Genomic DNA, 12,410 nt, shown 5'->3' on the forward strand with positions numbered 1-12,410 from the left:
TTATTTATTTGAGGATTAAATAAAGGAGGATTTATTCTATGGAGAAGTGGGGAGGAAGAAAAAAATCAACCAGGATGTGTTGGAAGAGTGGGTGCATTTTAGTTCCATTGTCAGACGTGAAGTCAGGAAGGACATGAATATAGCATGTGGGGAGAGGAATTGAGATTTTGGTGAGATATTCATGAAACATTTGCTAAGCTGTTGGGAAAAGCATCTGGAGCTTTGGAGGGAAGTCTAGAAGATAAAGAGGCTTCCCCAGTGGCTCAGTGGTAAAGAATCCGCCTGCAATGCAGGAGACCTGGGTTCGATCCCTGGGTCAGGAAGATCCTCTGGAGGAGGGCATGCAACCCACTCCCATACTCTTGCCTGGGAGATCCCACGGACAGAGGAGCCTGGTGGGCCCCAGCCCACGGGGTGGACAAGGGGGTCCATGAGAAAGAGTTGGACACGACTGAAGTGACTGAGCACACAGGCTAGGAGATAAATGTAGAATTGAGGGTGAGCTACACATGAAAGTGTTAGCCACTCAGCTGACTCTTTGCAACCCCATGGACTGCAGTTCGCCAGGCTCCTCTGTCCATGGGATTCTCTAGGCAAGAATACTGGAGTGGGCTGTATGCCCTCTTCCAGAGGATCTTATTAACACAGGGATCAGACCGGGTCTTCTGCATTGTGGGTAAATTCTTTAATGTCTGAGTCACCAGGGAAGCCCCAGAAATCACAAACTCTTCCAGAAAGGAAAACTAGAAAGAAGAGTATAAATTGTAAGCAAGAAACTTGAAACGTTCTTACAGTACTGGGGTAGGAGAATTTAGGAAATTTACCCAAGAGTGCAGATGAGAAATAACAGATTGGAGGAAAATCAGATCAGAAGTGAATGACAGAGTTAAAAATCAGAAAGAGGAATTGGTTAACGTTCTTCAAAGTTAGCAATGGAAAGAAATGAAAGTCTCTGGGTTTGATGCCTAAAAGGCCGTGAGTGTTTCCACGAATTAATGAAGGTGAAAACTCCATTTCCATGTCTTAAAGGATGAATGTTTTGAGGAAATGAACCCGGCAAGTGGACACCAATCATTTGAGAACTCGATGTGAAAGCTGGATGTGAAAGAAAGAATTAAAATGGAAAATAGCGAAGATTCCTCTCTCCATGCACGTTGAGAGATTTGTTTATTTTTTATAATGAAGGAAAAGGAGTTTATCGGGAGTAGGAAAGACCCCAGAATGATCAAAAGAGAGGCTGAATGGCAGAATAAGATCATGCGAGAGAGAAAGCCTGAAATCAAAGCTTATATCAATTATTATAAACAAGTAGTGGGTATTTGTCCTATTCGGTCATTAGTATAGAAATGCTGGATCTTCAGCTCCTTAACTTCACCAGTGATCCTTTCAGTAGGCCAATATTACGCACATTGTATAGGTGAGAATTATGAGACTCAGAGAGGGCACGTGGCTTGCTTCAGGAAGTGGAAGGGAATGAATTCAAAACAGAAACTACTAGACTCTGAAGCTCAAACCTGCGCCGAGAGGTGAGCCAGTCCCTCATTTGTGTTTGTAAGGAGACACAGCTATAGTAGAGAGATGTGCTGGATGAGTAAGAGGAACACAGGCAGTCACTGGCTGCCCTGTTCTCCAGGCAGAGAACAGGGCAGCCAGTTCTCTGACACCAGAAGGGGAAATGATGCGAGGATGACCTGCTTTGTGTCATTCCCTCTACAGATGGCTTAGGTCTTGAACACAGATAAGTGTAATATTCATCCTGAAATACCAGCATCTAGCCAAGATGAGACTTTATAGATATTTTCCAAATTAGTAGAAAAAGAAATGTCTACTTTCTGCTGAAGGTCTGCTATCTAGTCAACAACGGTTCACAATTTTTTTTAAGTTAAATATTTTCTTGCAGTTTCAGAATTATATTTGATAGCCTTTTTCGAGGCAAGTAGATGTTTCTTTTCAGCCTGACCATGTTGAAGAGAAGCAAAGCGAGGGGTGGTGCAGGAAGTATCTTGACAGTGATAGTGGACAGCAGGTGTGTGGATATTATGGAAAATGTATGTATCTGAATCATGAAACATATGGCCGTTTCTAGACCTACTTGCTTTGTTTTGTCCTTTAACAGCTTTTCAGTCTCAAAAATAAAGCAGTTATTTTACCAGCAAAGTGGGTTTATTTGGGAATAGCAAGAGGAATTGGAATTCAGGGCATGCAAGCTGTAGCAAAAGCCAATTGTCATGTACCACAAACAAAGGAGAGGAAGTTTATAGAGAAGGAGGGTGTTGGGAAGGGCTGTTTTGAACCAGAGTCTTTTGGAGAGAATTGAGAATCCAGGGTGATGACAGTTTCTCCCTGGCTGAGTTGCTGAGGTAGTCGGTTTCTAAAAGCAGATGCAATGTGCATATTGTATATCTTTTCCCGTTGAGGTTTGCAATGGATGATTCTTTCCTATTGACAATTCTTCTCTGGGGCCTAGTAATTGATGATTCATCCTCTAATTTATGTTGCTGGTCTGCTTGAGACTTCGTATCTGAAGTTACCCTTCCTAACTTAGGGTTTTCCTTTTTTAATTTTCACACAGGTAAGAGAGTTGAAGCTCAGACAATCTTCAGTTTTTTGCTCAGAGACCTTACCCCAACCCCTAAGGGTTTGCTGATAACACAAGCAGCTCTGTTTCTGCCCTCAAGCCCTCTTAATGCATTATCTCCTGCTTTATTTTGTGCACTGAAAGAAAAGAAAGTTAGTAAATTGGGCAGGCATGGAGAAATAATACGAGTGAATCAGTCCTATAAAAAATATTCTTAGAAATGTAAATGCCCTCTTATTAATATCCAAAATTGATATTATAGCATATAATTCTACTGAATAAAGCACTTTCTGGATGAAAGAAAGCAAAAAGTCAACTTCATTCCTCTGTACATTTACACGAATTCATACCTCCTTCTCTGCCTTCGATAATGAAGAAAGATTGCTAGGCATTTACTTCCCTTTCTCTCTTGTAAATAAAAAGTCAACCATCCATATTCTCATTTCCTTAATTTTGAGCTGATATAAAACAGTAGACCCTTACCAGTTGCAAGTTGAAAGGAGAAAAATGAAAAGAACAAGATAGGATTACAATCATCTATCCCATTGTATCTCACTGAGGCTAAACAGACAAGCCTGTCAGACAAACGGTCCCCAGGTTCTTAAAGGGACAAACTATTCCTAAGCCCTCAGTGCTATTAAAAATTGCCTCTAGTATTATTTGTGTCTGAATTGCTGTGGGGGGAGGGCTGGTGGGTTCATGAGAAAATCATACTTGCTACTTGTATTTACCCCAAGGCAGAGATCATGCTACAGCTAATACTCACGTTACTGTAGTACTACTACAAGTAGCAGTTTACAAAGAACTTTCTCTATAAGTTACCTATATTTGAACTTAAATGTACTGGTGAGTCTTATACACAAAATTTGCCACTGAACCAAAAATCACAGAGCTGGTAAATAAAATCAGGTTTCAAACCTAGATTCTCTGATTTCAGATATTTTCACAAGCACCTTCTTCTTTTCAACATTTCCTTTAATAACAGAAATGTATAAATCTATTATTATACTGTGATGGGCCTAGTTGACATATTTAAGGTAAGTTTTGTAACTTTCCCACCAGCCTTTCTTCACTGTTTAAAAATTCACTTATTATTGTCACCTACTGTCCTTCCCATGTCCTAGAATCTGAGGTAAGCTGGCAAAGATGTGGAGCTCCTAAAACCGTACTACACCATCTTCAGGCTTTAACTGGGTCTCCCAACAACAACATTAAGTCCTTATGAAGGTACTGGCCTGCTCTCTGATGCAGAATGGGTACCATGTACATCAGGAGGAAGCCTGTCATCTTGGCCCATGGGCAATCTGAAACATCTGGCTAGGAGTGCCCAAATTCATACAGTATGTATTGATACAAGTGATTTTTAGGGTTCTGTAATTCAACAGACTCTGTTATTTCTGGCTCTCTCTGCAGACTAATCCTGACATTTTTTTCATGGGAGCAGATAACCAGACTTGGGTGAGAGAATTCATTCTCCTCGGCCTGTCCAGTGACTGGGACACTCAGGTCGCTCTCTTCGTCCTGTTCTCAGCCACTTACCTGCTGATCCTGCTGGGGAACGTCCTCATTGTTCTTCTGATCAGACTGGACAGCCGACTCCACCCTCCCATGTACTTCTTTCTCACCAACCTCTCCCTTGGTGATGTCTCCTCTGCCACAAGCATCGTTCCTCAGATGCTGGTGCATTTTCTTGCGGGACATAAGGGGATCCCGTACGTGAGCTGTGCAGCCCAGTTATTCTTCTCCCTGGGCCTGGGTGGGATTGAGTTTGTTCTCCTGGCCGTGATGGCCTATGACCGCTATGTGGCTGTGTGCGACCCCCTGAGGTACTCGGTCATCATGCACGGAGGGCTCTGTGCTGGGCTGGCCATCACATCCTGGGTCAGTGGCTCTCTCAACTCTCTCGTGCAGACCACCATCACCTTTCAGTTGCCCATGTGCACAAACAAGTATATCGATCACATATCCTGTGAACTCTTAGCTGTGGTCAGGTTAGCCTGTGTGGACACCTCCTCCAACGAGGTGGCCATCATGGTTTCTAGCATTGTCTTGCTGATGACACCTTTCTGCCTGGTCCTCCTGTCCTACATCAGGATCGTCTCCACCATCCTAAAGATCTAGTCCACAGAGGGGAGAACGAAAGCCTTCCACACCTGCGCCTCTCACCTCACAGTGGTTGTCCTGTGCTATGGCATGGCCATTTTCACTTACATCCAGCCCAATCCCAGCCCTTCTGTGCTTCAGGAGAAGCTGATCTCTGTCTTCTATGCCATTTTGACACCCATGCTGAACCCCATGATTTACAGTCTAAGGAATAAGGAAGTGAAGGGGGCCTGGCAGAAACTACTAGGGCAATTATCTGGATTAACATCGAAACTAGCAGCTTGATGAATAATGAGCGTCACTTGGAGAAGAGAGCTTTGCCTGTGAATTCTGCCACTTAACTCTGCTATGAAGCATTAACTGCATTACCCTGGCAACCAGGAATGTGATGACAAAATGTGTACTGGTTATGCTGGGTAGGCGGCTGAGGAGTTAGGTTAAGGTATTTAATGCAGGAACATTTTGTGTCACAGCAGGATGTTCAGAGAAATTAAGCACTACGGTAATAGAACATCTACTACTTGCTTGGTCTCCATTCATGTGAACTGATAATATTTTTTAAAATGTCATTTGCTATCTTGATTGGTCTTATTGTTTGTAATCATGAGTCATAAATCTTGCTTTGGACCAGTGGTTCTTACACTGTACAAGGTTATTTTGTTTCCATTGGGAACAAAACCATTTTCACATTTAGACTTATTTTGAAATAATGTATGTGCCAATAATTGTGTGAGTCATTGTTCTTAGGAGAGTATTGCTTTCAAGACTGGTTAAAATGTTTCGTGCTGGACTTATGACATATGGACATAAAGCCTTTGCGTGCTGGAGGTACTCAGTGGAAGGATCAACTAAAGGTCTTGTTTTACACTGTTATAAATGAAGGTGTTTCTATGCCAAGCTATTACTCTTCAAGGAAAGCTATGTTTCAAGCTCTTTTTTTTGATACTGTGCAAACAGTTTGAGAGAAATTTTACTTCTTATATATGGGATACCATTTAAAAGTTTAACCAATCCAACTTCTGAAACATCTATAATTTCTTTTATTGAGATTTTAGAAACAAGCATATAATATATGAAATCATATACATAAAACAAAAAATATAGTTAACCTAAGGAAGGACAGATTCCTGAAGCAAAGGCAGTGAAAGATAAGACAACGTTAATATGTAGTTTGGGAATCAAGATAGTTGAGCCAGCTGTGCCCATGTCAGCCTCCAGTCTCCTTATAAACCTCTTCTCCCATCCCTCCTCCTCACACACTGCAGGGCCCTAGTTGTTCTTGGTAAATTTGTGGAGCTTAGAATAGTCTGGAATAGACCTCACCTCTGAGAGACAGCCTAAATAAGGAGAAAGAGGCAGAAGAAGTAATTGTACATGGGATAATGAAAAGGAAGTGGGGAGAAAGATTATGATGGAAGCTCATGGCCTCACCCCCTTGAAGACATCTTGAAGTCCTTTCTTCCATTGTCTTTTCTTCATATCAGTTCAGGGGCAGTTTTCCCATTTGTGAACACATTGACCCACAGTCTCTGTTTAAACAAACTGAAGTTTCATATAATCCAAAATCCACTTGATGTATTAAATTTACCTAAAACTGTCAATGCTAAAATTTACAGTGTTGTTCAGTCACTAAGTCATGTCCACCTCTCTGTGACTCTGTGTTCTGCAGCATGCCAGGCTTCCCTGTCTTTACTATCTCCCTGAGTTTGCTCAAACTCATGTCCATTTAGTCAGTGATGCCATCCAACCATCTCATCCTGTGTGCCCCCTTCTCCTCCTGCCCTCAGTCTTTCCCAGTATCAGGGTCCTTTCCAATGACTTGGCTCTTGGTATCAGGTAGTCAAACTATTGGAGCTTCAGCTTCAGCACCAGTTCTTTCAATGAATATTCAGGGTTAATTTCCTTTAGGATTGACTAGTTTGATCTCCTTGCTGTCCTAGGGACTTTCAAAAGTCTTCTCTAGCACCAGAGCATCAATTCTTCAGTGCTCAGCCTTCTTTATGGTTCAACTGTCACATCCATACCTGACTGCTGGAAGAGCCATAGATTTGACTATATGGTCCTTTGTCAGCAAAGTGATGTCTCTGCTTTTTAATATGATGTCGAGGTTTGTCATAGCTTTACCCCCAAGGAGCAAGTGTCTTTTAATTTCATCTGACTCTTTATAACCCCATGAAGTATAGCCCACCAGACCCCTATGTCCATGGAATTCTCCAGGCAAGAACACTGGATTGGGTAGCTAATCCCTTCTCCAGGAGATCTTCGTGACCCAGGGGTTGAACCCAGCTTTCCTGCATTGCAGGCATATTCTTTACTGTCTGAGCCACCAGGGAAAACACACATTTTGGAATATAATCAGGCATTCCTGAAAGTTGTCATTGTTACCAGGCTTGTTGTTAATTCAGAAATATCAGTGCAGAGTCTACTGTGTGTCAGTAGCATGAATGGTTCTTGAGAGACAACAGTTAATATGGAACAATCCTGATAGGGATATGGCCACAGAGTTGGGATGACAGATAATGAAACAGATAAAATGCACTGAGTGTCACAGAAAGAATATGGCTTCAGGGGTGATTATAGAAATCTTCTATATGACGGGATCAGAAAACGTCTGGATGGAGACCAGAAAAGTGAGAAACAAGTTATCTAAGTGACTATCAACCTGAGCAAAGGGGCAACTTGTAAAAAGTGCTGAGCTGGAAGAGATCATGAGTGTTCAAAACTATCCTAGAGTCTGGCTTGCAGGGCAGAGCAGACTGAAAAAGTAATGAGGGTGAAGCAGGGAGAAGTCAGGTCTTGGAGGCCATGAAATGCTAAACTATTTTGAACTTTATCCTGAAAGCAACAGGAAGCAAGAAAAGATTTTGAAGTAGGAGCTTGGGTTGATAAAATTTACATTTTTGAATTATCACTGTGGCAAATGAGTCAGAGGAAGAAAAGATTAGAGCCAAGGAGACCAGCTAAGGGGCTGCTCCAGTGGTACTGCTGGGACGTTGGGGGCTCTGAAGTTAAGATATGCAGAGATCTTGCACATGCACAAGGTGGATTTCGAAAAGGCAGAGGAACCAGAGATCAAACTGCCAACGTTTGTTGGATCATAAACAAGACCAAGGAATTCCAGAAAAACCTCTGCTTCATTGACTTCATGAAAGCCTTTGACTGTGTGGATTATAACCAACTGTAGAACATTCTAAAGACATGGGAATACCAGATCACCTTACCTGCCTCCTGAGAAACCTGTATGCAGGTCAAGAAGCAACAGTTAAAACCAGCCATGGAACAACTGACTGTTTAAAATTGGGAAAGGAGTATGACAAGGCCACATATTGTTATCCTGTGATTTAAATTTTATGCAGAGTGCATCATGTGAAATGCCTGGCTGGATGAGTCACAAGCTGGAATCAAGATTACTGGGAGAAATATCAACAAGCTCAGATATGCATATACTGCTCTAACAGCAGAAAATGAAGAGAAACTAAAGAGCCTCTTGATGAGGGTGAAAGAGGGGAGTGAAAAAGCTGGACTGAAACCCAACATTAGAAAAACTAAGATCATAGCATCCTGTTACATCACTTCATGGCAAATAGATGGGGGAAAAGTGGAAGCAGTGACATATTTTCTTTTCTTTGGCTCCAAAAACACTGTGGATGGTGACTGAAGCCATGAAATTAAAAGACAATTGCTCCTTGGAAGGAAAGGGATGACAAACCTAGACAACATATTAAAAAGCAGAGCCATCACCTTGTCGACAAAGGTACATATAGTCAAAGCTATTTTTCCAGTAGTCACATAGGGATATGAGAGTTGGGCTATAAAGAAGGCTGAGCACTGAAGAATAAAAAAAAATTGTGGTGCTGGAAAAGACAAGAGAAAGTCCCTTGGACTTCAAAGAGATCAAGCCAGCCAGTCCTAAAGGAAATCAGTCTTGAATACTCATTGGAGGAACTGATGCTGAAGCTGAAGCTCCAATGCTCTGGCCACCTGATGTGAAGATCCGACTCACTGGAAAAGACCCTGATGCTGGGAAAGACTGAAGGCAGGAGGAGAAGGGGGCAACAGAGGATGAGATGGCTAGGTAGCATCACTGACTCATATGAATGAATTTGAACAGACATGAATTTGATCAAACTCTGGGAGATAGTGAAGGATAGGGGAGCTGGACGGGCTACAGTCCATGGGGTTGCCAAAGAGTCAGACTTAGCAACTAAACAACAAAAATGACAACAAGGGTTATCAAAGGGTTATAATGTGGATGACTGATGGGTTGCATAGATGGTTGGATGAGCACATGAGTGAGTATTGAGGTGGTTACAAACAGGTAAGTGAGTAGATGTGTTAATGATGCTAAGAATTTTATTTGGGAGATAAATGAATAAATAATTCACTTAAAAGATGTGCAATGCATACAGAATATATTAGAGAATGTTAATGTGACTGTATTCTGTCAAAATTACATTGAATCTCTTCATAAAAATTAAAGATTTGAAGAGGTATAGAAGCTCATAATTCTGTGTGGAGAATTTCAATTGACCTATTGCCTTTCCTCCTTTTCCCCCTACAAATCATAAGGTTTTCTTCACTCCCTTTCTGGGACCTTATTTTGAGTCTTAAATCTTTCTGTATGGCATTATTGTTTTTAAAAGTTGTAAACCAATGTAAAATATGTACTTGGCTGTCCCTCTGTCCTTACATTGCTCACAGGAGTCCATTAGATTCTTGGCACATATCTCAGGGCAGCGAAGCACAATTCTATTTTCAGAAGGAGAGATGAAGGCATCGTGGAGCCAAAGGGAATAGCTTTTTTTATTTTGCCCAAGTTTGGATGCAGGTCTAGTCATTGTTCATGAGGAAAGGTGTTCAGTTTAGTTCAGTTCAGTCACTCAGTGGAGTGTGACTCTTTGAGACCCCATGGATTGCAGCACACCAGGCTTCCCTGTCTATCACCAACTCCCAGAGTCTACTCAAACTCATGTCCATTGAGTCAGTGATGCCATGCAACCATCTCATCCTCTGTCATCCCCTTCTCCTGCTGCCTTCAATGTTTCCCAGCATCAGGGTCTTTATAAATGTGTCAGCTCTTTGCATCAGGTGGCCAAAGTATTGGAGTTTCAGCTTCAACATCAGTCCTTCCAGTGAACACCCAGGACCGATCTCCTTTAGGATGGACTGGTTGGATCTCCTTGCAGTCCAAGGAGCTCTCAAGAGTCTTCTCCAACACCACAGTTCAAAAGCATCAATTCTTCATCACTCAGCTTTCTTTATAGTCCAACTCTCACATCCATACATGACTACTGGAAAAACCATAGCCTTGACTAGATGGACCTTAGTCGACAAAGTAATGTCTCCGCTTTTTAATATGCTGTCTAGGTTGGTCATAACTTTCCTTCCAAGGAGTTCAGTTCGGTTCAGTCACTCAGTCGTGTCCAACTCTTTGTGATCCCATGAACTGCAGCACACCAGGCCTCCCTGTCCATCACCAACTCTCGGAGTCCACCCAAACACATGTCCACTGAGTCGGTGATGCCATCCAACCATCTCATCCTCTGTCATCCCCTTCTTCTCCTGCCCTCAATCTTTCCCAGCATCGGGGTCTTTTCCAACGAGTCAGCTCTTTGCATCAGGTGGCCAAATATTGGATATTCAGCTTCAACATCAGTCCTTCCAATGAACACCCAGGACTGATCTCCTTTAGGATGGACTGGTTGGATCTCCTTGCAGTCCAAGGGACTCTCAAGAGTCTTCTCCAACACCACAGTTCAAAAGCACCAATTCTTCAGTGCTCAGCTTTCTTCACAGTCCAACTCTCACATCCATATGTGACCACTGGAAAAACCATAGCCTTGACTAGAAGGACCTTTGTTGGCAAAGTAATGTCTCTGCTTTTGAATATGCTATTTAGGTTGGTCATAACTTTTATTCCAAGGAGTAAGCATCTTTTAATTTCATAGCTGCAATCGCCATCTGCAGTGATTTCCAAGGAGTAAGCGTCTTTTAATTTCATGGCTACAGTCACCATCTGCAGTGATTTTGGAGCCCAAAAATAAAGTCAGCCACTGTTTCTACTGTTTCCCCGTCTATCTGCCATGAAGTGATAGGACCAGATGCCATGATCTTAGTTTTTTGAATGTTGAGCTTTAAGCCAACTTTTTCACTCTCCTCTTTCATTTTCATCAAGAGGCTCTTTAGTTCTTCTTTGCTTTCTGCCATAAGGGTGATATATGCCATGCATATACCTTTATGCATAACCTCTGCATATCTGAGGTTATTGATATTTCTCCCGGCAATCTTGATTCCAGCTTTGTTTCATCCAGCCCAGCATTTCTCATGATGTATTCTGCATATAAGTTAAATAAACAGGGTGACAATTTACAGCCTTGATTGTACTCCTTTTCCTATTTGGAACCAATCTATTGTTCCATGTCCAGTTCTAACTGTTGCTTCCTGACATGCATACAGGTTTCTCAAGAGGCAGGTCAGGTGGTCTGGTATTCCCATCTCTTTCAGAATTTTCCACAGTTTCTTGTGATCCACACAGTCAAAGGCTTTGGCATAGTCAATAAAGCAGAAATAGATGTTTTTCTGGAACTCTCTTGCTTTTTCAATGATGCAGCAGATGTTGGCAATTTGATCTCTGGTTCCTCTGCCTTTTCTAAAACCAGCTTGAACATCTAGAAGTTCATGGTTCATGTATTGCTGAAGCCTGGGTTGGAGAATTTTGAGCATTACTTTACTAGCGTGTGAAATGAGCACAATTGTCGAGTAGTTTGAGCATTCTTTGGCATGTATTGAGAGCTAAATATCATGTTGGGGCTGTACAAGATTATCCTATCCCCAGAAAGCTGCCATCTCCGGCTTCTTAGAATGACCTAAGTCTTCAGTAATTTGTTGTAGTCTGAGGAGGATGAAGTACCCTCTTCCACAGAGAGAAGAAGTGTGGCATCAAGGCCCTGTTCTTGAGGGTTGGGAGTGGAGGCAACAATTAACACTCTAATGCTTACAGGTCCCAAAGGCACTCTGCCTACCTTTCTAATTCAGCCACTGTCACACCTCATTAGGTTTGTGTCTGAGCCTATTCTGGGGCACCTGTGAGCTGCTTCTCCTCAATTTCCCTCACAAACTAAACTAGTCCCTGGTGATCTTAGCCCAGAAACCAAGAAACTTAATCCCTGTGGTCCATCACTTTTTTGAGGAAGAGCACTCTTCAGAAAGCAACATAAACCTGGACTGAAGAACACATGACCATTTTTTCTGGTACTAATGAATGTTTGTTAATAGAGGTACTCAGAGGGGATGGTTGCAAGCACAGGTTTTTTTAAGAGTGGTAGAAATAGAACTGATGTGATTTGTCAAAGACTGAGTTGAAAATATAAACCATGAATGCTGGGATCTTCTCATTCTGTTTAAAATAACAAAGGTGGTTAAATAATACTGCTTTCCAGATGTTTGGGGCTTAATTATATTTTTGTTGTAAGAGTTTCTCAATTCCAAACTTTAGTACTGACAGAGAGAAAGAAAATATGAAACAGAGGGGATAGTGGAGATGATTAATAATTAAAGATTGGAATTCCTATGAATGCATTCTGCATCTTTTTTTTTTTCAGGGAAACACTTACTAAACAAGCCCAGATATAAATGACTATTAGATATTGATATTCTTGAACAAATAAGAGGAGTATATTACATCTCTGGACATAGCTTTAAGGTGTCTTTTCTCATAGTATTTGGATTT

At 41.7% G+C, this 12,410-nt stretch overlaps 1 pseudogene; it reads left to right on the forward strand.

Annotated features, from left to right (window-relative positions):
- The first annotated feature begins 4,012 nt into the window (after positions 1-4,012).
- On the forward strand, positions 4,013-4,966 carry LOC120877715 (annotated as a pseudogene).
- The last annotated feature ends 7,444 nt before the right edge of the window (positions 4,967-12,410 follow it).

This window comes from Oryx dammah, unplaced genomic scaffold (assembly GCF_014754425.2).
Source record: "Oryx dammah isolate SB20612 unplaced genomic scaffold, SCBI_Odam_1.1 HiC_scaffold_18, whole genome shotgun sequence".
Taxonomy (NCBI): Eukaryota; Metazoa; Chordata; class Mammalia; order Artiodactyla; family Bovidae; genus Oryx; species Oryx dammah.